The following is a 25,418-nucleotide window of genomic DNA, read 5'->3' on the forward strand; positions in this document are numbered from 1 at the left end:
GTACCAAACAGAATAAAAACAAATATAGCCTTGCTTTGAGTGGCATACCAATTAAGCAGTTCCTTATAAATCCCATCTGTCTTATCACGCTATTTGTCAGTGGTTAAAAGGATTGATGTCTTTTATGATTGAACAGGAAAATCTTTGAAGAAAATTAGCTTCGTAAACAACATTGGATTAACAAGAATTTGGTTATGATATCCTCTAATATTTCCTAGTATTCTGTAGCTTTATGACGGCGTTGTTCAACACTGAGGGTATGGATGTGTCATGTTGTATCACCATGGATTAGTTTCGGTATGATCTCATACTTGTGGTTCTTCGAAAGAATATAACAAGATATTTTGTCGGCTAGTATTTTTATCACTAAGCCTCTATTTTTCTGAAGACATAGTGTGTATTATCATGTTCTTTTTGGAGAAGGCCTTTTTTATTTTTAGGGAGGAAAATCAATTACTTCTCCCGCCTTGGGTGAGGAGTGTCTGACTCTTACTGACTAAAAACCACCCTTTACCTACTCCTGCTTCATGCGGGAGACCTGGACCCTTAGTCTGCTATTACAATTGTGTCAGAATAGTTGACCATTGAGCAGTGCAAGAGGGAGGGAGCTATGTAGGTTGTATAGCTCCTTCCTGTGCTCTTAGTATGAGATTGCTTTACGTTAAAAGTAATCGAAACGAGCGTTCGCTAGGGAACTTTATTCACTGTTTCCTAAACCTCAATACCCAGAAACAGCTTACATTTTTGGAAATATGACTGTCACCTTCTTTAAAGAAGTAACTAATATCGTTATTAGTTACTTCTGTCTTTCTAGTTTTAATAGTGTAGTAGTTTCTGTATTTGCTAGTTCGTACTAGCAAAGTCTTACCAAGGCTTTGTTAACATATAACATAGGATAGATTAAACCATTAATAGTTACATGAATGGCGTCACACTAGCAACATAAAAACGTTGTCACTCCATCAAAGAACTTATATCTCGAAGTTATTAAGGAAATCATAATCAAACCGGTTTGCAACAACTACATAGGAACTACATAATATTAGTATTGACTTTGTATGTATCATTAATCTAAGAATAAATTGTATGATCTTGCAAATATGTTGTTTATTGACGTTTAGGTATAAGATGGGTCGTTATTTTAATCGTTTTAATTTAATGATCGAGACTAGATACCGCTATTTGCTTTTTATTAGGTAGGATTTCTAAGTCTACTTTATCTTATTCAGGTGATTCGATTTTCTAAAAGCCATTTTTATAGCTCATTACACTTAGCACCTTATCAATAAGACGCTGCGGCTTCTGTCAGTGGCTTTGCCCACGGTCTCGTGGGATAAAAAGTTCTGTTCTATCACCCAAGTCAGCTCATGCCTGTTTGTATACCAAATTTCATCATATTCCGTTCAGTAGTTTCAGCGTGATTGACGAACAAACTTACAAATTTTAACGCGTGATTCTCAATGATATTTCCCATAATACTCACCACTAGATATTCAACTACTAACAACGATGCAAATAGCAAGTAATTCTGTTCCTATCTTTAGAATTAACTTGAAACAAATATGGGAACACGTAGTATAAACATTCTTCGGTGAATGGGTCTTTAGGTTTAAAACGAACTCACCATTTCAAAAACTTTAAAACCAACAAGTCACTATTAAAACTAGATTAAGTATGGCACACCATGGTTTATGGTCGCAGTTAAATTTAACCGACATGGTCCAGTTAACAAGTAAGCCGTCAATGGTAACCGAAATAGTTATTTGAACTTGAACTGGAGTTAAATGGCCATGACACTAACTATTCAGGTTTGTGGTTAAAAAACAATGTGCATATAACGAATTGTTGTAATTAATTTCTTTGTTCAAAACTGGTTATTCGTTTATGTTTATTTGTTTCTTGATTTAAGTGATCTATTGCATTAAGTGTAGCGTGTTATTAATAAGTATCTCTCTCAAGTATCGAATGCATATGACGTCAATCGTTTAAAATGTATAGCCATATTGATTTTTTGTTCTAATTAATAAATCTCCCGATCGATTCTGCTGCTGACTGCTTTGTTGGCACTGTAGTTGGGCAACTAACTGCCGCAACGTGTAGCGGGTTCGATTCCTGCACGAAACAACTTTTTGTCATGTGAATGTCAATTCGTATGTTTGTAAACGCACGCAAAAACCTAGTGTGGGGCAATGCTTTTATAAAAAAAATAGGACTCGGTACAGTATACCGAGCAAAGTACGTTTCACGATTTTGATTTTAAAATGGAGTCTGAAATAGCTATAGATATAGAATCAACCTTTTTATGGCTGTTTAACTGGCCTATATTTAATAAGAACATATCTGCTTATCTCGCCCAAAAACACATCCATGATGTTATGTTATTTATAATCCATTCAATTCTACTATGTACTACCTACATTGTTAAAACAAAACATATTAACACAATTCTCTGTGCACATTACTTTATACGACCCATTTGTTTAGTCACATGTAACTGTGGAACTTTTGTTTTTACCCGACCGCGCGACACAAAGGAGGGTAATGTTTAACTAGATTTTTAGGCCATTCGCTCTTGGAACGGTGTAGCATAGACTGCTAAGCTGTAAGTCTAGGCATTTGATTTTACTTAAACAGATTAGGGTCACTACTGAGTCCCAGAAGTTTAGGTGATTGAAATGAAACTGAACCTGAGGGCTTTTTTGAGGGGAAAAATCATCCAATGACTTCTCCCGACTTGGGCAAGGCGAGAAGGAGTGTCAGACTCTTACTGACTAAAAACCACCCCGTTCCTACTCCTGCTTTTCGATTCGATTTCGATTACTGTTATGAGGAAGCAAGTTGAAAAAAAGAAAATTGATTGATAAACAACTTAAATCAAATTAAATTGATGACTATATTGTATAGATATTTGTATTACAAATATCTATCTACCTTTCTCAATACACAGCCTATAACCCGATTTTTTCTAAAGTTCACACATACCGGCGCTTGCGCATACGATTTGTTTATGAAGTAATTGCATCGCGTGATCACTACTGTTATTATGGTGTAAGATAGCGGTGTCGCGTCGATTGTTCGATTCCATAGCTTTTTACCAAACGGTGTTGCATTTGTTTCGGAGATACCCGATTAGTTTCGAAGTTAAACGGAGTTGGGTTCAGATGATGAAATTAATATATTTGTCATCAATTCTATTCTTATAGCAATTGTCGTAAGAGCTGATTAAGGGACTCAGTTCACATTTGATCGAAACCGGGTAATAAAGACAGCGCCGCCTGATAAACCTGAATCTTTTAATCTTTAATCTCTGATCCGTATGTAAAGCGAGGAGATAGTGAAAAAGTATTTTATGTAGAAAAGGCTCATAGTCCAGCAGTAGACTGTCACTCCGATGCCTTCTCCTGCCTCGGGCGAGGCGAGAGGGAGTATCAAACTCTTACTTACTAAAAATCACCCCGTTGTTACTCCTGCTTTTCGAGCTGGAGCCCCGGTAAACCCGCTAGGTAGTCATGATGATGTTGATAAAGATATAGTTTTGGAACTTATACCCCCTATGGCGCGAGTATCCGAGGCTGATTGCTTACCATCAGGTGATATACTTATCTATTCCTTTACACCTCTATTCTATAAAAAACTGTATACTCCATAGAACACCATAATGTGTTATAGAGTTAGTGTTTAACTGTCCGTCATGTGTGTGCGACCACATCGTAACTAGCTGTGACGCTGTCGATAGTGCCGTGTAATGCGCCTGCGCCGGGATCACCCGTTACTCTTCGTAGATCAAGTTGGGAACTGTAGCGAGTTAAAGGATTGAACAATGATTTTTCTAAAGACAGTATGTCCGTAATATTCGTAAACAAGCACATATTATATAAGAAATACATACTACTATTAAGTTTATACTAAGTCCTAGGTTAAGTAAATGTAGTTTACGGTAAGCCCTCAAATTTGCAACGCTTGAAAAAGGCCGTCAAGCTGTATTTATAATATTTAAATTAGGACCTGTGTAATAAGGTGTTCCTTAACATGCAAATAAATATTTTGAGTTTGAGTTTATTTGCAGCTCTTCTGTAGTCTAGGTACATGTAGCTGCATACAGAATTTAATAGGTACTTGATTTATTTTGGTTTTATATTCTGTTTTCGTTGAAATATTTAATTGTATTATGCTTTTGTGGACGCTTACTACTTGTAGTTTCATTTAAGTCATATGAGTGATCTCCATATTGCATACCTATGTTGAAGTGGCATTATTATGTTTCCAGTTAACTTTTTAAACTTTGACTGTGTGCTTAGCGCCTGGCAATTTCTCATCATTAATTACCTAATGCAAAAGAAATCACGGCTTACTCACGTAAATTTAATGGAGAAAAGCTCTGCTAGTTTCGAGTCACAGAAGGACTCTTCATCATGACCAACGTGCGTTGACACGGCGACGTAGTAGGCTGCGCGTTTCCCCCGTTTATAAGATGCTTACCTGTGTGGAAGAAAATAAATAAAATAACAACAATAAAATAACAAAAAAATTAGATGAAGAGTCCTTCTGTGACTCGAAACTATGCTTTTCTCCATTAATGTACTTGAGTAAACTGTAATTTTAGTCAATTTACTATGTCTCACGATAGTTATTTCGATACCATACAATCCCAATCCCGCTCATCTCTCTAAACTTAACCCTACAACTAACATCTAGTTAAAATCACTCGCTTTACGGCAAGTGTCATATAGTGAGCCAAACAAATAGTACCGACTAAGATTTATCTGAGATATATGCCGTTACTCAGTAAATACTTGGTAAGCGGGCTGTGACTATCTGTACCAATATTACAAGTAATATTATGAATGTGATAGTATGTATGTTTGTTGCTGCAGACTGCGTAGCGGGTTACCGGGGCTCCGGTTCGAAAAACAGGAGTAGGAACATTTTTTAGACAGTAAGAGTCTGACACTCTCTCGCCTCGCCCAAGGCGGTAGAAACCATTGAATGATTTTCTCCCTTCAAAAAAAAGTATGTTAGTTATGTTATGTTACCTCTTTTCGCTTTAGCTATTAAGAACGTAAGCAATCGTCCTGAAATATCGCATATATAGTTTTATCTCAAATTTTCAACGCTGTAAGAACTTTCACAAAAAGAAAGCACTTATCTGTCACTTTTCTTTATTGGATTTTCAACCTAAGTACTTTATCGTAAAGTTGAAAATATGTGACAATTTAGGATAGTTTGATGTGCGTGACTTTGTATTAGTTAAGTAAACGGTGTAAAGTTGCGGTATTGGTATTGTCAACATAATAATGTGTGTTATTGGTCGATCAACGCTATCTTCACCGTTATTGGTTAGATTGAGGTATTAACTGTCTTGGAAGAAGCATTGTTTTGATATTTATGATGTTGATTGTATTACAGTTTATGTCGAATAGCGGAATATTTTCATGACATCAAGTATACACTTCTCGCGGGCGTCATAAGAATTGACTATACATTTGACAGACTGGGCAGCAGGGATCTCTGATAAACTCAAACCTTTTAAATTTAAACAATGTTCTTCAATAAAAAAAAAGAAGAACTTCTGTTCATAGAACAAATAATCGATGATTACCTACTATTTGAAGCAAGTACAGCTCACACATAGGACCCAATTAGCTTTAAGTCAAATGTCCGTGGTGCTTGGCAACTGGGCTTCTCCCAGTTGTGCAGTCTTCTTTGTGCCTATAGGATTAAGTAATTCTGTCTCCTGCAATTAATTCACCGAGGAAAGTGGAAACTATCGTTTTGATTTTTATCTCCTCTAACAATATATTCTGATTTATTTCGTTGCGGGATCCAAGACAGTCATTCACGTTCCTGGGACGCGCCGGACGTCAGTGTTCCGATGTTTCATGGTTGTATCTACTGTAGATCCTGGCTTACAGGCGTTACAGTGATTTTGGGAGAAACTTAAATTTACGTACTAAAATTAGTGTTTATAACAAACTCTTATAGTTAGAAGAATCCTATAGTCCAGCAGTGAACAGCCACGCATAGTCCATATTGTTATCGATTACAATAATACTCTTATGTAGAAGAATCCAGCAGTTAACAGCCAGTATATATATTTATCGATTACAATAATAAACAAATTACATCGTCCCACTTCGTATTTAAAAGCTACATCATCTCAAAGGTGACTCAAACATAACATAACCTGATAGTGGACCATAAAAGCATGGTGTCATTTCGCAGAGGTGACCGGACCGGTTCCAAAGGACGTATTTCGACGTACCCTGTGTGTGACCTACAGGGCTCGTTTTGTTCACAACAGCATACATTGTGGGGAACAGGTTACTAAATGGCCTGTATATGTGTATAGGTATAACAGTGTGGAGATGAAGGGATTTGTAGAAAAATTGGTGGTGATTGCGAAATTTTAGAAATGATTCTTTTTCTTTTCTTTTATTAAAAAACGTTGCCCCACACTAGGATTTTCTCCTGGGTCGTGAGTGCATTTATAAACATACATATTCACATGCACATGAATCCCAGGCCCAATGCAACAATTTTTGGATCACACACAGTTGTTCTGTGCGGGAATCGAACCCGCTACCCGTTGCGCCGCAGCCAGTTGCCCAGCCACCGCACCAACCGTGCAGTCCTTGTTAGTCCAGATTGACTAACAGTAGAATAAGAGGTCGGACTGTGTAGCTATACCTGTGTGAAGACGCAGGGGTTTTATAGAAAAAAGGATAGAAATGATAGATTAATGGTAGAATTCAAGAAGATTCTAGAAATACTTTGACTTAAACATCGTGAAATAGGTGGTGAGAATATCATAACAAATAAAATTTTTGTATTCGATTTTTGGTTTCGAAGTAAGGCATCATTGTTATAGATGGCAAGATTGTAGCAGATATTTTGGCTGACTCTGGAATTAACCTTTCGTGTGCGTGTGTATCAAATATTTAGGCTAACTCTGGAATTAATCTTTCGTGTGCCTGAACGCGGATCCACATGTGTTTTCTATTGTTGTCTTATATACGAGAGGTTAAATTTATGACTGAAAAGTGCCCCTAAAAAGCTATATTCAATGGCTCTTTAACCACATCTATAAAATTATGTTTATTTTATTGCAACATTTTAACATTTTCTTGACCTATGTAGGTATGACACCACCAACTAAAATTAACAAGGCGGGTTTTCTTAAGTGCACATTTTTAACGACGAGCAAAAATTATCTACTTTTAAGTCATGCAAAAAGTTCACAAGATCTGAATGTCAGGCAAATGTCAAATATCTGGTATTTACTTGATTTGACCGAGTCATCCGTCTTGACCGTTTTATTGATTTCGCTATATTTATGGAATATATAATGTGTTTAAGATCACACCTGTTTTCTGCAAAAGAAATAAGAAAACGAATGAAAAATGTTCTATAGATAGATTGGCCACAAGACTTTATAATTTAGCCCTCTCGTAGGATTTTTACCTATATCGTAATTGCATTTACGAATAAAAATTGCAGGTTGGCGATTTCAAACTTATAATTTATATTATATATATTAGAAATTATAACCCTAGGTTTCCAATCTTCTGGATGCTTAATTCCTTCACCGTTTGTCAGTCCCCGGTGTCCCTAACAAACCTTAAATTGCTAACCCCTAAAACGCCGGTAACGCAAATATCGACAAATTTGAATATCTAAGTTGGCTGTAGTCTAAACTTCACAACAGCTTTGAACGTGTTCCCAATTTCCATTTTATTAATTAAGCAGTAAAGGATTAACAGGAATCTTGTCAGATCACGACAAGAAAACACCCAAAATAACGATTTGTTCTTAAGAATTAACACGTTTTTTACTTAAAACTAACAGGTTTAAGTTAATTAGTATGCAAAATCGTGATTAATCACAACTGAAGAAGGATGTGTTTAGAAAAATACCTGATAACTAGAATTTTTGTTTTGTTGTTTGTTAAAATATTTGCATAAAAAGCCGTACCTATCCAAGATTCGAAACTATTTAGTCGTGTGATATCATCAATTTAATTTAATCGGTTTTTGACAATTTTATTAATATTTATGGTCATCCTTTTGTCGCTTTTTTAGAGATAAGTAGGCTAGGCTTATTTAATTTGCGATTAATAAAAATATTTTCTAGAAGTTGGAATTTTGAAATAAGGTATAGGTACATGTATTGTTGAGTTTAATTAAAATTACACTTTATGGGTAATACTTACTCTTAATATACTTAAATTTGAAGACGCGGATATTATTTAGTAACCTGCCAAAGTTTATACAAGCAGCATATAAAAATAAATCGAAAAGAGATTTATAATTTGTATGTTCTAAGTTAAATATTTTTCGTTTTGTCAATTTTGGTATTTATGTAGAGTGTACGTATATTTCGTTATTACATCGCCTTGAAAGATTCTTTTATGATCTTGTAATTGTATTTTAATAAATAACAATAAAAAAGTTACTAAATATGGATGACAATTTATTAGAAACCTGTAACTTGATTTAATTATTAATTAATATAAAAAATATTTAAAGCCTTTCCAAGAATATATTATTGCTAGAACTAGCTAGAAGTGGATGGACTTGTGGTTTAGTTTGACCTTTTAAATATGACAATCATAAGTGGTCAAGAATTTACCTGTGGTCAGTTTTTGTATTAATTTATCCCCATCTTCATCAACAACCCATGCCAATCCACTGCTTTTTTTTCGAGGAGAGTAGTTATAATATGCAATGAGTTCCCCGATTGTTCGCAATTATCTCGCGTTTGGCTGAACCGATTTTGATGCGGTTCTCGGCATGGTAATTTTCAGACTTAGGAATTTTAAGTATATTTCCCGACTTAAAAAATGGAGGTTGGCACTTTAACACGTGTGTTGAAGTTGGTTTTTTTAAACGTAGTTTTATCTAAGATTATTGAGGTAAATATTTGCAATATAAAAAGTACATTTAGATTCCAGTCGCCATCTTGAATTTATAGACGTCTTGAACCTGACGACGCGACATGTTTTGAATAAAAATAAAAAATAGTGTAATAATGTAAACATCACATTTTATTACTTACTCGTAGTTATGGCCGATGTAAAAACAATCCTATAAAATAAAATAACGTAAATACTATTTACAAATGATAAATGTGCAGTAATTTCAACATTAATAAATTGTCTATTTATAGTATTTGCGGAGAAAATTATTAATAATTGTTGCGGTTCTGGAAATAGTTTTAAAAGGTTCAGGTGTAGAAATGCTTTAATCGGCTTCTCTAAAACGTTTTTTCCTTAATCAGCGTCTACACCCGTGGAAAGCGTGACAGAAGTCGCACATAGACGGTCGACGAGTAAATTACGGTTGACGTCATAAATCCTGCATCGCACATGTGAAGTTTACATGCGAATTACATGAATAGACAATCCCATCAAACAACTGTTGGGCAGAAAGCCTGCCAGGTACGATACCTCGCCTAGTTGGAATCCTCCTAAATTCTTAGGGAACTTTACTCTCTGTTACCTAACTACATTACAGCTTAAATAACTTTTACGAGAATAAAAAATAAGACTATTTACCAATCCCTACCAAGAAATACGCCAACGTTCAGTTATAAAAGTGTAGTTTACAATGTATATTCGTTACACGTGAGTAAATAATGATGAGTTATATGTGTCTGAATACATATTTGAACAACTATGTCAAGGTTGTTTTAACCCATTCATTGATGTACCTACACTACACCCACGGCATAATCGATTCATAATTTAATCAGTAATCGAAATGTTTTATGATTAATCGAGACGAAGACGAATTGTTGAGAAAAATCTTGGTAAGCTTGCATTGTAATAGATGTGAATAGTATAAAATTAACTATGTATAAGTTTTTTTAGAGAATATTTCATTGGTGCCATGGGGGCAAGTTAAGTGGTATAGATATTAACTAAAACTTTCAGCTTAAGAAATAGTGTTATTGTAGTTTTTATTGAACGTGAATGAGAAATCTGGTATGTTAGTAAAACAACCATCGACGGTTAGGGACTAGGAAATCTGAAGCTGCTATTACCTAGCAGATTAACTCAGGCTCCGGCTCGAAAAGCAGGAGTAGAAAAAGGGTGGCTTTTGTTAGTAAGAGTTTGACATTTCTCACTCCACTCGCAAAGTGCAGGAGAAGCCATTGAATGAATCCCATCAAAAAAGGAGACCAGGAAACTATAAATCTTCGGTAACCTAACTATGATCGCCTAGTAGCTTGCAACGCGTGAAGACTTATGGCAATGATAAGCCCTTTTAGAGGATGATCTTTGATACGCAGTGAACGGATTCTAGCTGACGATGATGCTTTTTTTATGGATTACGCCGGTAAACGAGCAGACGTATCACCTGGTGGTAAAAATCGCCGCCGCCCATGGACACTTGAAACACCAGGAGGCGTTACGGTGCGTTGCCGGCCTTTTGGGGGTTCAAGAGTTATGGGGATTAAAGGGTTATTGGGGAATCGGGGATTGGGAAGGGGGAAACTGGGCCTCCGGTAACCTCACTTGTACAACGCAAGCAAGTTGAACGTCGGTTTTCGTTGAGGCCGTGATAACTCCGGTCGAGCCGACCCATTCGTGCCGAAGCATGGCTATTCCCAATATTAAAATTCAGCTGACGATGATGCTAAATGTTGATGTCTAGATTGAATAGGAAAAACTTATAGCAAAATGCTTTTTTTTTAATACGTCTTAATACATATAGTTTCTTGTAAGTAATTTAACATGCATACCACAAGTCTTACGTGGTAACTACCTACAATAATTTTGTACAATCCCAAGAAGTCGTAGGCACATTTTATCAGAACACCATTTATGTTTAGTGCATAAAAAAATAATAAATTCGGACCACGTAGCAAGGTTATGCCGGTGTAGGTGTCACACAATATTTACATACAAACAAATCGATTGAAGGTTCTCTTGCATTCGGTCACTATACAGAATTGTGTAGAAGTTTCAACCTTTACCGAAGTTTTTTTTGAATGGTGTTTTTGTGTTCACTAATTAATTGTTCTGACTATCTGAATTACACTGTTAAAAAAATAAATAGGAAAGTGTATTTGTTTGTTCGTTTTTCTCTATATTATTTTGTCTGGAAAAAGTTACAGAAAAATATAGGTTACTCACGCTTTTTCCATTGATTGAAGCGCTACAGATACAATTTAGTAGACAGCAGTTGATTGTTTCATTCATTCGAATTTCAAAATGAGTTAAAGACTCAATTAGATCGGGAGATACAAGTAAAGGTAGAGTAAACCCATTGGAGAATTAATAGAAGACTTAATAATCTGAAGAGTGGACCTTTTGTTATATTATTTTATTAGGGACTGCCTAATAAGTGTGTCACCTTCAATCACCACCTTGTTCTATGAATGGTCAGACAATACATACCGGTACCTATGTATGTATGTATGTATATATGTGTTGCGTAAAGATTAATGGCTATCATTACATTTGTTATGTACCATTTCGTATATCGATGTGTGTAGTACCAATAGTAAAATAAAGTAGGCAGTTTAAACATGTTTGTAAAATTAAGTAGGACGGCAATATTTTGTTATTTTTCTACTGAAGACTGTTTCTTTGGTGACGAGTGGCAATAGCGCAAAGGGACTTTGGGTTGCATTTTCGAGTAAAATAGTATTAGTGTGCTTTTGCATCTAGGAAGATCTAATAGCTAAGCTGTGAAAAAATGTGACCGTTTCCACTGATACTAAGTTTTGTAGCTGTGCGAGGAAGATGCGCAGCTTGAGTATACAATGTATCGATAGTAGGAAGCCATTCATAACACGCATCTTTCCATATAAAAAACATATCTTAACTGAGTCCGTTTCCACCAGTGTTAAGTTATATATACCAATGAATATGATTGGTGGAAGCCAAACGGATTCACAGCAACGTAGTATATCACATCTCTGGTGGAAAAGCATCCTTATACTAACCAGCTAGGAATCCACACTACGCACTATTACTCACAAGGAATTTTGAAAATCCAATAATGATGTAGGCAGGTACCTAGAAATATTTGTCAAATGATTCATTATCACAAGACTTACAGTACATACTCTCATTATTTCCTAACGATCCCGAACCTATAAACTGCACTCGTAAAATCTTGTTGTTTCGCTGCAACAAACGATGTTTTGCATTTTGCGCAGTAAACATCGAAATTTCTTCGTATGACCTTTTTAACATCTAATTGGAATGTGAGAATGAAATGTGGTATAGGCAGAAATGTACGTATTAAATGTGACATACTTATGTTATTTACTAGTTGTATTGAGAGTCCTATTTAATAGAGCGTTACCATATGCCATATACCACTTCATCTAGATTTTTTAAATAATATTTTTTTACGTGTAAAAGTGCTCTTTTGTAGCCTATTAACAAAAATATATTTACGTCATTTCATAAATTCATTTCATTTACAATTAATTTTATTTCATTTCATATACCGGATACATCATTTGATGATCATAATGAAATGTGCTCATATAAAGGGTGCTTTTCCATCAGAGATGTGCTATGCTACGTTGCTGTGGATGCGTTTAGCTTGTACCAATCATATTCATTGGTACACATAGCTTAGCACTGGTGGAAACGGACTCAGCTCTTTTTTATGTAAAAGATCTATAAGAAACTTTGACGCAAGCAGTTCTTTTCACATGTGGCATAAAAACGTTTACCTAAACATTTGTATATAAATAAATACCTAACAACATGTAAAGTATATTTTTCTAAGAAATATATTATGTATTTACATTACAACAGTACGGCTCTAGTTATTGCTATTATAAAAAATATATTCATGTACTAACAAACAATCTTATGTTTACATAAAATGTACTTTATGCTATTGACGTAGTTTAGTCAATTTATTCAGAATATATTATTGTAAATATTTACTTGTGAAGTTTTTACTGTTACATAAGACGCTTTCTACCGCACCATTAAATGAATGGTTACAACCCAGTCCTTAGGAATTGCTTTCGGAATAAAATAGGTACATACATTATGTATGTAGAATAGAATCAGGCGTTACTTTGCGGATATCGCTGCTACACCAACAATACAATAGATTTTTAGTTTTCTTTCCGCTTATAGAAGTATTTTTTTTTGCTTTTAGGCACACCGCATGCTACAAATACACCTATAAGTGGAAAGAAAACTAAAAATCTATTGTACTGTTGGTGTATCTCTGATTACAGTAGTATACCATTAAGGCAATAGAATGGGTTTATAAATGGGTTCAATTTAGGGTTTAGCAAGTCTAAAACTCAATGAAGTTTCAGTTGAAGTGTAAAACTCAATGACATTTTAAAAAGCTGTGCTATATTTTTCACTGCCAGGATTAAACACATGCTAAAAAACTTGATTTTCAAAAATAGCACCTACATACGTGTCATTAAAATCCAAATAATGACTCTAGATTAATTAAATTCAGAACACATGCTAACTTGCATGTAGGCTGGTTTTACAGCAATTCATGAAATACAACATGTTGTTTCAACGATTCTAAATTTAGATTTTATTCTTTAGACCGTTCAGCTTAATTTTGTTTGCATTGCTAGCTTTTGAAGTTTCGTTTTGCTAATTATTAAACTTTGTTAATTAACTTGTAGCATTCGTTATGGACATTTTATAGTTAGTCTTAGGGTCCGTGCACATATACCGACCGGTTCGGAAAGCATCGGCGTGCATTTTTCTTTTCACACAGACCGGATCGTATAGGTACGCTTTTTTTTTGAGGGGCGAAAAGCATCCAATGGCTTCTCCCGTGAGGGGAGCCTTGGGCGAGGCGAGAGGGAGTGTCAGACTCTTACTAATTAAAAACCACCCCGTTCCTACTCCTGCTTTTCGAGTTGGAGCCCCGGTAAACCCGCTAGGTAGTCCGCAGCTCCGGATCAGGCATCAGCCCTACTGGGCCCCATCTGTGGTGGTCTGATGGCTCTTATCCCCTTGGAGTCGATTGCAGCGGAGTCGCCAACTATTTCACATAGATCAGTTGGATGCCAAGCGCCGTCGAGCATTTTTAATGAAAAAAACAGTGCACATTAAAAAATAAACCTTATTATAAATAAGAAAAACTCTGTTTTCAACGTGATAAAAATTTGCACACCTTTCTGAACTAACTGCGTCTGTGTGAACGGGCCCTTAGAGGTCGTTCTAGTTTATTTGGTAAAGGGGATTTACCTCACGAATTCAATGACGAGACTTGTTTTGATTATCGGTTTAATTCGGGATCTGTCACAGAAATAATTAAATTTTTGGCAATTCGGTCATAATCGGTTTTTGCTAAACAAAAGTATTGTCTTGGAATTTATTGGGAAAACGTGCGGTAGATTCTTCAATTTGCATATCTCTTTTTTATTATTTTTTTGGGGTCGACGTTTGGCCACTGTCTCGCCTGGTGGAAAGCGGTGGTAATGATGATGCAGCACGTCTGCCCATGAGCAACCTATTCACTAGGGACTTGAAGACACGCAGGTTATATTCTTCAGGAAACACAGACTCCGGCAAAGAATTCCACTCCTTAGTAGTTCGCACAAGGAAGCTTGAAGCGAAGCGCTTCGTGCGAGTCGGTGGGATATCTAGTACGAAGCGGTGGCGCTTTGCCGATTGTCTTGTGGTTCGATGACGGAAAAGGCATCGTCAACAGAAATTGTTGTTTCTGTTTGTCATGTGAACTTGTATGTTTTTAAACGCACCCACAACACAGGAGAAAAACCCTAGTGTAGGCCAATGTTTAAAAAAAATTGCAAAACTTTTAAAAAGACACTTAAAACATTGACAAGGTCCTTACAAACTACAAAACCCTTTTAGCAAAGCAAAATAACCGGAACTTGGGTTATTTAAGTTAAACAAATCAATGTTAAGTTTAACGACAAAGCCTACACAGTTGTTTATACAGGGTGATGTCACTAACAACCTTCTATACATAGGTATATATATCGCCATTTTGTTTCGCCTTGTCTCACCTAATTTGGTTTTGATGCATTCTGTGACAAATGCCATTAAGAAAACCTCTTGTAATATATTAAAAGTCTATCTGTATGCGAATATTTTTAGTTAACCTTGCATTTTTATATTTTGAATTAATTATATATTGGGTCATTGGTTAGTAATACTTCGTTATTTTAAGAATGTGAAATTTGAATTCGCCTTTGAAGATAATTTAGTCTCGGGTTCGATCATCGTTTAGAGTTTTGTTGGTTGAGTTTTAGCGACCGCGACGCGAAATGTCATAAAATGTTGGTGCGAAAATAAACCTTATCAATGGAAATTATGGAAAATCTTATATAGGTAGATAAGGTCATTGGACTGGAAAAATACGAATAATCTATTATTTTCCATACTATTTACTTTGATTTAGTTCACTATGTACACGATAAACATTCAACTATGACCCTTAACGCCTAGTTACCATCATATTACCATACAAAATAAAATTTCCCATGCTAAATTCCCATGAATGGCCAAAGAAATTACAAGCAAGACAAATTGTAGGCATAGTTAAGAGATATAAGTCGACAATTACTCTATAGCAGTCATTAACACTTCACTGCACGCTTAGTAATATAATTAAGAAAGAAAAATGGGCAGTATTTGACCTTGTGTGAGAAATGGTTCCGTAGTTTTAGAAGTGCATGAAAGTGTCATTTATATCGTAAACATTTGACATTAAACGTACAGGAGATGGAAGCTGTAATTGGGGGTTGTATTTGAGTGGTTTTCCACCAGGGATGTGCTATGTGGTTATATTTAGATTTAGATTTCAGCCATAATCGTCCCACTGCAGGGCAAAGGCCTCCCTACCTTCCTTCCACTCCTCTTTGTTTAAAGCTTTTTGCGGCCAATCCTTGTCATAGATGTCGAGTTCATCCCGCCATCTCCTTATGGGCTTGCTGCGACGTCTGTGTACGTTGAGCGGGCTCCACTCAGTAGTTAGTTGTGCCCACCGCTCGTCCGACATAATGGCAGACGTGAGCAGCCCAGTTCAGTTGCAGAACTTAAAGACACTATGTCAAAAATACACCTCCAACTTTGAACCCTTCTCCTACAGACCTCTAAATAGAGTAACTCAAAATATAACCAAACTAACATTTCGGTATGAGATATGATGTTAGCAGTTAATCCTACAGTAATTAACTGAAGTTTATAGGCATCATAAGTCAGTTAAAGTTAACCGGGTCACTATAACGTGGAGGTTAATGAAGGATATTAAAAAGGTGCCGTTTAAGAAGTTACCAAGTTCAATTCTCACGGTTAAATGTTTACAGTAAAACGAAGTTAACCTTAAAATGTTTAACTTGTTATGCTAACCTGGAAAGAAATTATAACTGGCGATAAATAGGTACTGTTCAAAGATAATTATGAAGTTTTCTTGAAAGTCTTGTGAAAAATGTGAAAAATTTAAGTGTGAACGACGATAAAAAGATAAATAATATGAACGAAAGAGAGAAGAACTATGCTAGGGATGGAGGCAAAAAGATTATTCCTTAGTAATGATTTTGTTCCCAAAACAATTGCTAAGGCCTGGGTTAAATAACCGAGAAACGACTCTGAGTATGGCGCAAAGGTTTAAAACGGTGAAATTCAGTGGTATTACATACTGTAGTAGCTTTTAAGCTCTTAAGTAATGCACTTCATTTAAAAAATATTTCTTATACAAAAGTGTTGACTACATATTTGTTATATGCAGACCTCTACACTTTAAACAAATTACAAATAAGTAAATACAATTAAAATATCATTAACAGAAGCTGACACTTAGCCCCAAGTGAATAAGCATGTACAAGATAATTTTTATTAAATTTATCTTAAAGCGGTGACGTTGACTTCGTGGCTAGATCGTAAGGTAAGTATTAATAGTAGTTCCACTATTGCAAGTTATCAGATATTAACAAATTAGATCACGATCTGATAGTGTGATTCGGATTTGCTTTCAAGTTGCATACTTAATGTGTACTATTGCCAATATATACCTACAAAAGGGTGGAATTTTATTATGAACTGAGATAGAAGTACTTAAATTAAAGTTTGCTTTACGTATTTTATTTTTATTTAAGTACTTAGTAGTGTATTATCGTTTTATCGTCAAAGAATAAGGATCACAATCCATACAAACTTACCCCACGTCTTATAACGAAGCTACATATATGTATAAAAAAAGTTTATTTTTCTTTATTTATTTTTAGGGACTTTTACACGCGCGTGTATGCCAGTCCCATCATACCTTATACTTAATAATACATAATCTAACTAAAACGTAAAAAAAAGTTAAATATGCATAGCATTACATTCTTTTTCTTAGCAGTTTTTCCATATGAAGGTGCACAAAATTTGCCATATTTTTTTATACATTTTTATCTTTTTTGAGATGTCACTTTTAGCACATGGGGCAATTTTGATCTATCTCCTTTGGAAAAGGGGTAGATTATAGTCTGGAAAAACACATAAGACACTTTTTATCCCACGGTAACGAACGAAGCCGTGGGCAGAAGCTAGTTATTATCTATACAATCTTTTAATAATAACAAACCCATTAATAAAAAGATTAACGATTATCTACGTTACAAGAAGGAATGTTAATAAATTCTTGTTTTCCAAAACATCAATATAAAATTAAAAATATTATTATGTTTGTTCGTTAGTTGAAATATTGTTCCCTTTGATCTTTATGAGGTAGTTGGGACATTAAAACATGTGTTTTTGTTCTATTTTTCTTAAAGTTCGGTGGATGACCGGTTATACTTAGAGGACTTTCGTGAATTATTTTTTAATGGTTTGTTTGGGGTCGGGCACTGTGTTTGTGTTTTCAATTTAAGTTGTTTTTGTTTTAGTGGAAACTTGTATTATTGTTTGTAGTAACTATGTGTAGTTCTGTATGGTTCACTTGAAGTTCCAACTTATACCTAAGTTGGAAAACATAGGTTTTTATTAGACAGTCAAATCAGGCTAATGACTCAGTTGAGAATTCAGTTTTACTAAGTCTTTAACAAGCATTTCCATCTAACGATTCATGAGTTCGAGTGCAGAAAACTACATGCAAATCTATATAAGTACACACATGCACATAAACAGAAGTTTTCGAACTTTAAAAATGATGATGATGCCGGCTTCTATTATTCCTGAGAAACCCGGATCTTTTCAAGGTCAGAGTAAATAGGTACTTTCTAAGTCTGTGTGCTTCATCCTCGGCCACATCCTCGCTTCGCCGTTCTGGCAGTAAGTCGGTTGGTGGCCAAACGCAGACCTATCAACGTCAACAAAAAATGAAACATTTTGACGAAACAGTACGAAAGTTTATCACAAGATCCGTTACTAAAGAAATTTGTTTTTGTAACAAGTAAATATTGTACAAAAAGCAGCAGATAATAAAAATAACTGTTAACCAAAATAATTCTCACGTTTCGTTGTGTAAAACAAAACTTTTTGAGTTGGATCTCACAATAAACATTGTTGAAGGAAATACATACACGTGATGCATATTTCCTTAAATGTTTTTATTGTTCACTGTTGTCCACCTACAGACGGAGTGGCAGTATACAATTACTTCTCAGAAGGCCCACTTTAGTCAAGACTGGGCGAACGAGTTGGGTGATTGAGGCTAAAATCGATGTTATGGACGTTATCATTAGAAAAAACAACGTACCTATAATTTAGCATTGCTAGGACCTAATGGTTCGCTAAAAATATTGGGTATTCAGCAGAGAAATATGAAAACATTCTTAGCAGTAACTCAATTCGAATTTTAGTAAAATTCACATATCATGCATACTCGTATCGTTATGATATAAGATTTTAAAACTCTTCTATTGTATTCACACTAAAGAGCAACAATATTGGATTTACTCAGAAAATTTCGTATTATGTTCATTTAAGAATAAGAATTTAACCAGTTTACTTAGAGTGCTTTTCCACCAGAGACTACGATGCTGTGGATGCGTTTGGCTTCCACCAATCGAATTCACACACATAGTTAAGCCACTTAGGTTACTCGAGCTGCGCATCTTCCTCGCACAGCCACTATCAGTGGAAACGGTCACATAGTTTCACAGCTTACCTATTATATCTTCGTAGGTTAGCTACATAGCACATAGGTGGAAACCTTCATATTCAAATCAGCACCCTTAACCTTCGTTTCCACCTGTACAGTGACACACACATTGACATCTGACGGTAATCAGCTTCCTACCTCCCGCCCACACATAACATAACAAATGTTATGTCAGTATTTTAAATAAAGTTATGTTACCTTTGTCTTAATGACGTCATTAGGTAGTGACGTGTGTAATTAAGAGTTTGGTGCCGAATATTGATGATGCTTGTTGTAATTAACGGTTGATGAGAGATATGAAGACAATGACCGCTTTTGTTGGTGTTGTGGGTGCAGTTTTTGTTAATGTCGTGGTGGCTCGGAGGTTTAAGACCTTTCTCATGCATAGGGGTGCGGGTTAGAAACCTACCAACGGCCAGTACCAATGTGACATTTTCCGAGTTATATACATGTACTACCTAAGATCATTTAGACATCAATGACAAACGGTGAAGGAAAACTCGTGAGGAAACCTGGACTTATAATTCCTTATTAAAAAAAAAAAAAACAACAAATCAGAGCGCCGAACGAGCTCTCGTTTCGATTACTTTAAACGTAAAGCAAACTTGTACTATGGGTACAAAGCTTGTTAAGAACGCTAAACTTGTCAAAATCCGTTCAGTAGTTTTCGCAATAAGCAACAGACAAACTTTCACACTTACAATATTACTTGATATGAACGCAAACTACAATTAAATACGTTTGCGTTTCTCCTCATAAAATGTAATGTTTATTTGTTGTTCAGTCAGTTTGAAGCGTAAATTAACCGTATCAATCAGAAGTTTAACTTTTGTTTGTTAATATTTTTTGTGGTGTTATTACAAAGTTATGTTTGTGTGTGCATAGTTTTTTGTTTTTACTTAAAGTACGGCACGAACGAACATTATTTTGTAGTATTTTGTTTCATGTTGATAATGAGTTTAATACCTTTTTTAACCGATGCCAAAAAAGCCCTATAACTTGGCCCTAGTTTGCAAAATTGTAGGAGTAAAAAACGTAGAACTTACAAGTTAAGTACCTAAATAAAACTCTACAACAGGTTCGTCCCCTTTTACATTAAACTCTTAAACTTCAACATAAATTGGTGACGTGCTAACATTTGATCTACCATCTTCAGAGAAACAAAAAAACACAGGAGCTAATGATATGTTTTGTCCACAATCTAGCTCCGAACAGCAGTATGGTCCGGCCACATGGTGATCTCATCGGTTACATAATACTTTCGCTACCCGACCCGGACCGGTTTCCATACGATTTCTTTATGAGCTTGCCGAATTACGAAATTTACGCCTCTTTAGCATATCGTTGTTCTCAGTGTGTATAAGATTATATGTTTTTCTTTACATAATATGTACAAATATGTGTTCTTGAGTATTTTTTAGTTTCGAGTGGTTAATGTAGGTGTTGAGTATGATGCCTTTTACAACCACTGCGGGATATAAGCCTCTCCAATAGTATGTAAGTGTGGGAGAGCCATGCTGCGGCACGAATGGGCCGGCTCGACCGGAGTGATACTACTGCCTCACAGAAAATAGTCGTGAAACAACGCTTGCGTTGTGTTAGTGAGGTTACTGGAGGCCCAATTACCCCGCTTCTCAATCTTCCCAATTTCCGATTCCCCAACATTTAAATTCCCAACCCCCAACAGTCCGGTAACGCACTTGTAACACCTCTGGTATTTCGGGTATCCATAGGGGCGGCGATTGCTTACCATCAGGTGATCCGTCATATTATGGATATTGTTACTTTATCTAGCTGAACAGCTACCCAGTACATACCGTTTGCTTAGACATCGTCAGCTGTTCAAGGGTAACCCGAGGCTAATAAGACGTGAATATTTTGAAGACCACACATAACCTGACTATGCAATTGGGCAAAGGACTTCATGTTTTACAGTTAAACTTGAAACTGATCAAGCAATAAAGGAAGCAATGTAGAGTCCATTACATTTTCACTAATATTTGAGACACCAACACTAAAAATCGAGACGTTATTTTTGACGTTTCTAAAAAACAATACTCTCCGTATCTGCGTTTGCGACGAATTTCAAGACAACATTGTTTTGTTATTTCTTTCTCTGTATTATTTTACGTGTGGGTAGAATCGGATTCAAATTCGAACACTTTTCGATTTACGTCATTCGTTAGACAAATGAGCGATAAATTTTGTGTTGTTCTGACTTTTATTATTTGACATTTATGTATGTATTTTTAATGTAAAGATGTGAAATAAATCTTAAATAAGTAGGCCAGATTGATGGCTCAATGGTAACAAGAAACTATGGCTAGGAATTAGGTTCCTAGGTCAGTATGGTAAAGTGAGGATTAAGTATTTAATTTTAAACTACTTTCGTTATGGAGTAGAACAAATATTAGTTCTTGATTATGTATTGTTTTAATCGCGTGATTTCACCCCATCTGCTCGGCTCCTGTTGATTGTAGTGTGATGTTATATAGTCTATAACCTTCCTCAACAAATGGACTATCCAACACAAAAAGAATTTCTTATCTCTCGGGAATCGAACCCGAGACCCTTTGCCCGGCAGTTGCACTTGCGACCACTCGACCAATGAAGCAGTCATAAATGTAACAATACTAGATAATGGGTACAGAACAACAATACTTGACTATATGATGATATTGATTGTACTCAAATCCATGCTCATTACTAAACAACCAACTTCATAAAAAATATAGTACTTTCAATATTATAAAAAAAAAACAAAGTACGAAATGCTAAGTGGGAACAGTAGATACCGTTGTCCGGTAACCATCGTTCCGGGTCGGCGGGCAGACCGACCATCTGGCGGTCTTCGCGACACCTGTCCAAATGGGGTAAGCAGAGAACTGTTGTGGCGATACTACAGTTGGGTACTGCCGAAAATGTTATTGAGTTGGGTGGACCCAATCAGTTTATAATTCGTATATTTTGTGTCTGGTTTGTTCTCAACTACTTTTGGAGTTGATAGTGAATTTTTTTTTGGTTTTGCAAGCATGGCTCTACTACACTTTATCTACAAATAAGTACCTGTTTAGTGTGGGCTGCCAAATGATTCCTACAACTTGCTAAACGTAGCCGTCTACAGACTCTAGCTGCCATGTCCATCCACACTTAAGAAGCCGGTTGGAGATCGTAGTTAACGATTTGTCGAAGAGAGCTGCTAGCTGATGCTCTGTCAATTTGCTCTGATGACATCCACAGGAAGAGAAGGTGGTGACGGACTACAGGTGGTTCTGGTATCATCACATACTAAGGGATGATACAACATTTGTTGTCGTTGCCCCAAACTAGGATTTTCTCCTGTGTCGTGGGTGGGTTTATAAGCATTCAAGTTCAAATAGACTCAAACAGACCCAAAACAACAATTTGTGGATCACATAAAAAGTTGCTCCTTGTGGGAATGGAATCCGCGACACCTTGTGCGGCAGCCAGTTGCCCAGCCACCACACCAACCGTTTAGTCATGCTTACAAATCACTTGTTTAATTCTACAGTAGATTACGAATGTATCCTTTAATAGTGAATTCATTCATGTTATCTTGGAGAGAGGCTCTATAATCCTTGACAGAATTATGCTATGATTCATCCACCTTGCGAAATTATGAGCGAAGTTACGAAGGCTGTTTCCTAGCCACTGAGCAATCTGAGGATAGCGTAACACCTGTTTAGTCCTCGAAGGAGTTGGAATATATAGTTTTTGCTATTTAATAGTTGATAGTGGGTCAGTATATTTGTGAAGGCATAGTTTTCTAAACTTAAGTAAGTAGGTACCTACCCCGAAAACATTTGCTTAACAGATTACTTTAGCAACGAAGCAATTTTGATCACGACGGTAGGTGGTATATCTTCTATTATCTATATTTACTATATTAATATAATCTTATCTTATGGCATTACGTGTCATAATGAGCATCTCTGCCTACCCCTTCGGGGATAAAAGGCGTGACGTTGTTTTTTTTTATAATCTTATATTCTACCTATTTAAGATGATAGATATTAATGAATATTAACATAAAAATCTAACATCGTATTTTACCTCATGGAATCTGGAAATCGAACCCTCAAATTGGCACACGTTAATCGTGTACGAAACCAGCAAATAGCAAATCCCATTACCTCAAAAATGCAAATTAGGTTTTAATGTGCAATATCGGTTTTAGTGCATTCAAGATTTCAAATTCAGTACCTAGGATTATGTTAGTAGGTAAATAGGTAGCAATATTAAATTTTATGAGCAAATAGTGAATTTTTATGTTCTATAGTAAAATCGGAATTAATGGCTAAGCGTGAAACAAGAGCAACAATTGGTACAGTTAGCATCAAAATCTTAAAACTGTGTCAACGTGATTTATTGAATAAAAGTAAAATATATTTTTTGAGAAAGGTTTAGTATGTTGTGCAAATAAATATTATGTCTAGCTATGGGTTGATGAATTTAATTATTATTTTAATATAAAAGCAGTTGAATTATAATTGGATCATACTTATTAGATTTCAGTTTTGATAACAACGTCACGCGTTTTATGCTCGAAGGCTAGACAAAAGTGCACATTATAATGTACACCCACTTTTCATTATTTTTGTCATAAGTCCCATGTAATAGGGGATGATACGAAAGGCATAACTCGAGACTTATGCCTTTCAGAGTCCGTGTAATGATTACTGAGAATTTTTGAAAAACTGATAGATTACAGTGTTTATCTAGACTATAAGATGTGAATAAGATTAACAAATAAGACACATTAAATAAATAATAGTACGTGTAAAATGACAATGTAAACCTTTGCAATATGCAATTATGTCCTGTTTTTGATCAGTAACATCACTGCTTACTCCTTCCACCCACCATTTACTCTCCTCTGCATCACCTAAAGGTCAGACTGGTAGAAAATGTCTACTGCATTACGTCCACCTATTATGCGGTATGTGCATGAAGCACTTTCATTAAAAAAAATAAACTATGATAGTCTAGCGTCACTAATAGATATTATAGATATACTAAAAAATAAATTACTAGACCATATTATATCAAGTTTACACGAAAAAAATTGATACCTGATGGCAATCTTAAATGATTTCATCATAAGAATGCAATTATAATGATTCTAAAACCAGATCCGACTAAGGCCATTGACGCTTAGTAAGTTTCATAACAATTGACGGCGAAATGTGAACGTGCAAATACGATACTTTATAGATAGGTACCAGCAAGTATCAGATTTGTGGATTAAGAAACAGGTGACAAATAATTGTGAAATTACATGGACGTGTAATGCAATGAGTGACTGTTTACTTTTGCATTGTAAAGTCAAATTGATTTTTGAGTAATTTTTGGCACAATGGTTTAACTTAACAGTTATATAAAACTGCATTTAAAAGTGTGATGTTTTGTTATAATACTCGTATTTCAATAGCATAAGGTTTATTTTAAATAGGAATATTAAGTAAATCTTGAATAAATATTACCATAAAACCAAATCCATGTTTCACCTAATTTTCGACAATAAAAAATATTTACCCATAACATTTCGTATTGACGCTAACTGTACCTCATAACGACAATGAGGGCTTGTAAACTTTACAAAAACTAAAACCAACATCTTGCATTTAAAATATTTGTTCTTAAAAACAACATTTTCAACAAAAGTCCGTGACCTGAATGTTTTAATGAGTTCATATTAAATGAACATCAAACATCTTGGGTTCTGCATCGAACAGTTCACATGCTCTACCCTAATAAACACACCAAATACCACCCACGCAACAAATGAAGCGTATTTCGACAGTTTACAGCAACCCATAAAAGCTTAAACGATCATTTTGTTACATATTAACTCAATACCTCGCGATAATACGCAAAACTTTAGCAATCACGACAAAACCACGAAACCTGTATCGAGACGATTGCGAGACATCGACGAAAATATATCGATTGTACTAAGTAAAAGGACCGTTGAACGCTACAAAATAAAATAAGAAAAAAAAAACAAAAGAACCATTTCGGAAATCAATAGTCTCACCTTGATAATCCGTTTATTTTGACAGCTGCTTCAAGTCAACAAAGAAAACAATAGCGTGCACTTGCCCACGGTCAGGTTAATTCGAAAAAAAAAAATCACCCGAAACTATTTCAAAACACGTCACTGGACCATTTTCGTGCACTAACTTAAAATAAACTTAAACCCAACAATCGATTTCGGAACACATAAACACAAATTCGGATATTTCGTTGTTACTTCGTTACTTTTCAAACGTGGAACGCGACAACATGCGCACGAGTCGCGTTCGAACACAACACTGAGTTTGCGCG

The 25,418-nt window shown here is 35.5% G+C and overlaps 1 protein-coding gene across 2 annotated transcripts in view; it reads right to left on the reverse strand.

Annotated features, from left to right (window-relative positions):
• Positions 1–25,418, reverse strand: part of LOC118272455 (uncharacterized) — an 81,875-nt gene extending 56,457 nt beyond the window's left edge. For both annotated transcript variants that reach the window (XM_050693403.1, XM_050693402.1), the window contains exon 1: positions 25,129–25,418. The gene's annotated coding sequence lies outside the window, so the exon portion shown is untranslated. The remainder of the gene's footprint in view (positions 1–25,128) is intronic.

Source organism: Spodoptera frugiperda, chromosome 4, assembly GCF_023101765.2.
Source record: "Spodoptera frugiperda isolate SF20-4 chromosome 4, AGI-APGP_CSIRO_Sfru_2.0, whole genome shotgun sequence".
NCBI classification, from domain to species: domain Eukaryota; kingdom Metazoa; phylum Arthropoda; class Insecta; order Lepidoptera; family Noctuidae; genus Spodoptera; species Spodoptera frugiperda.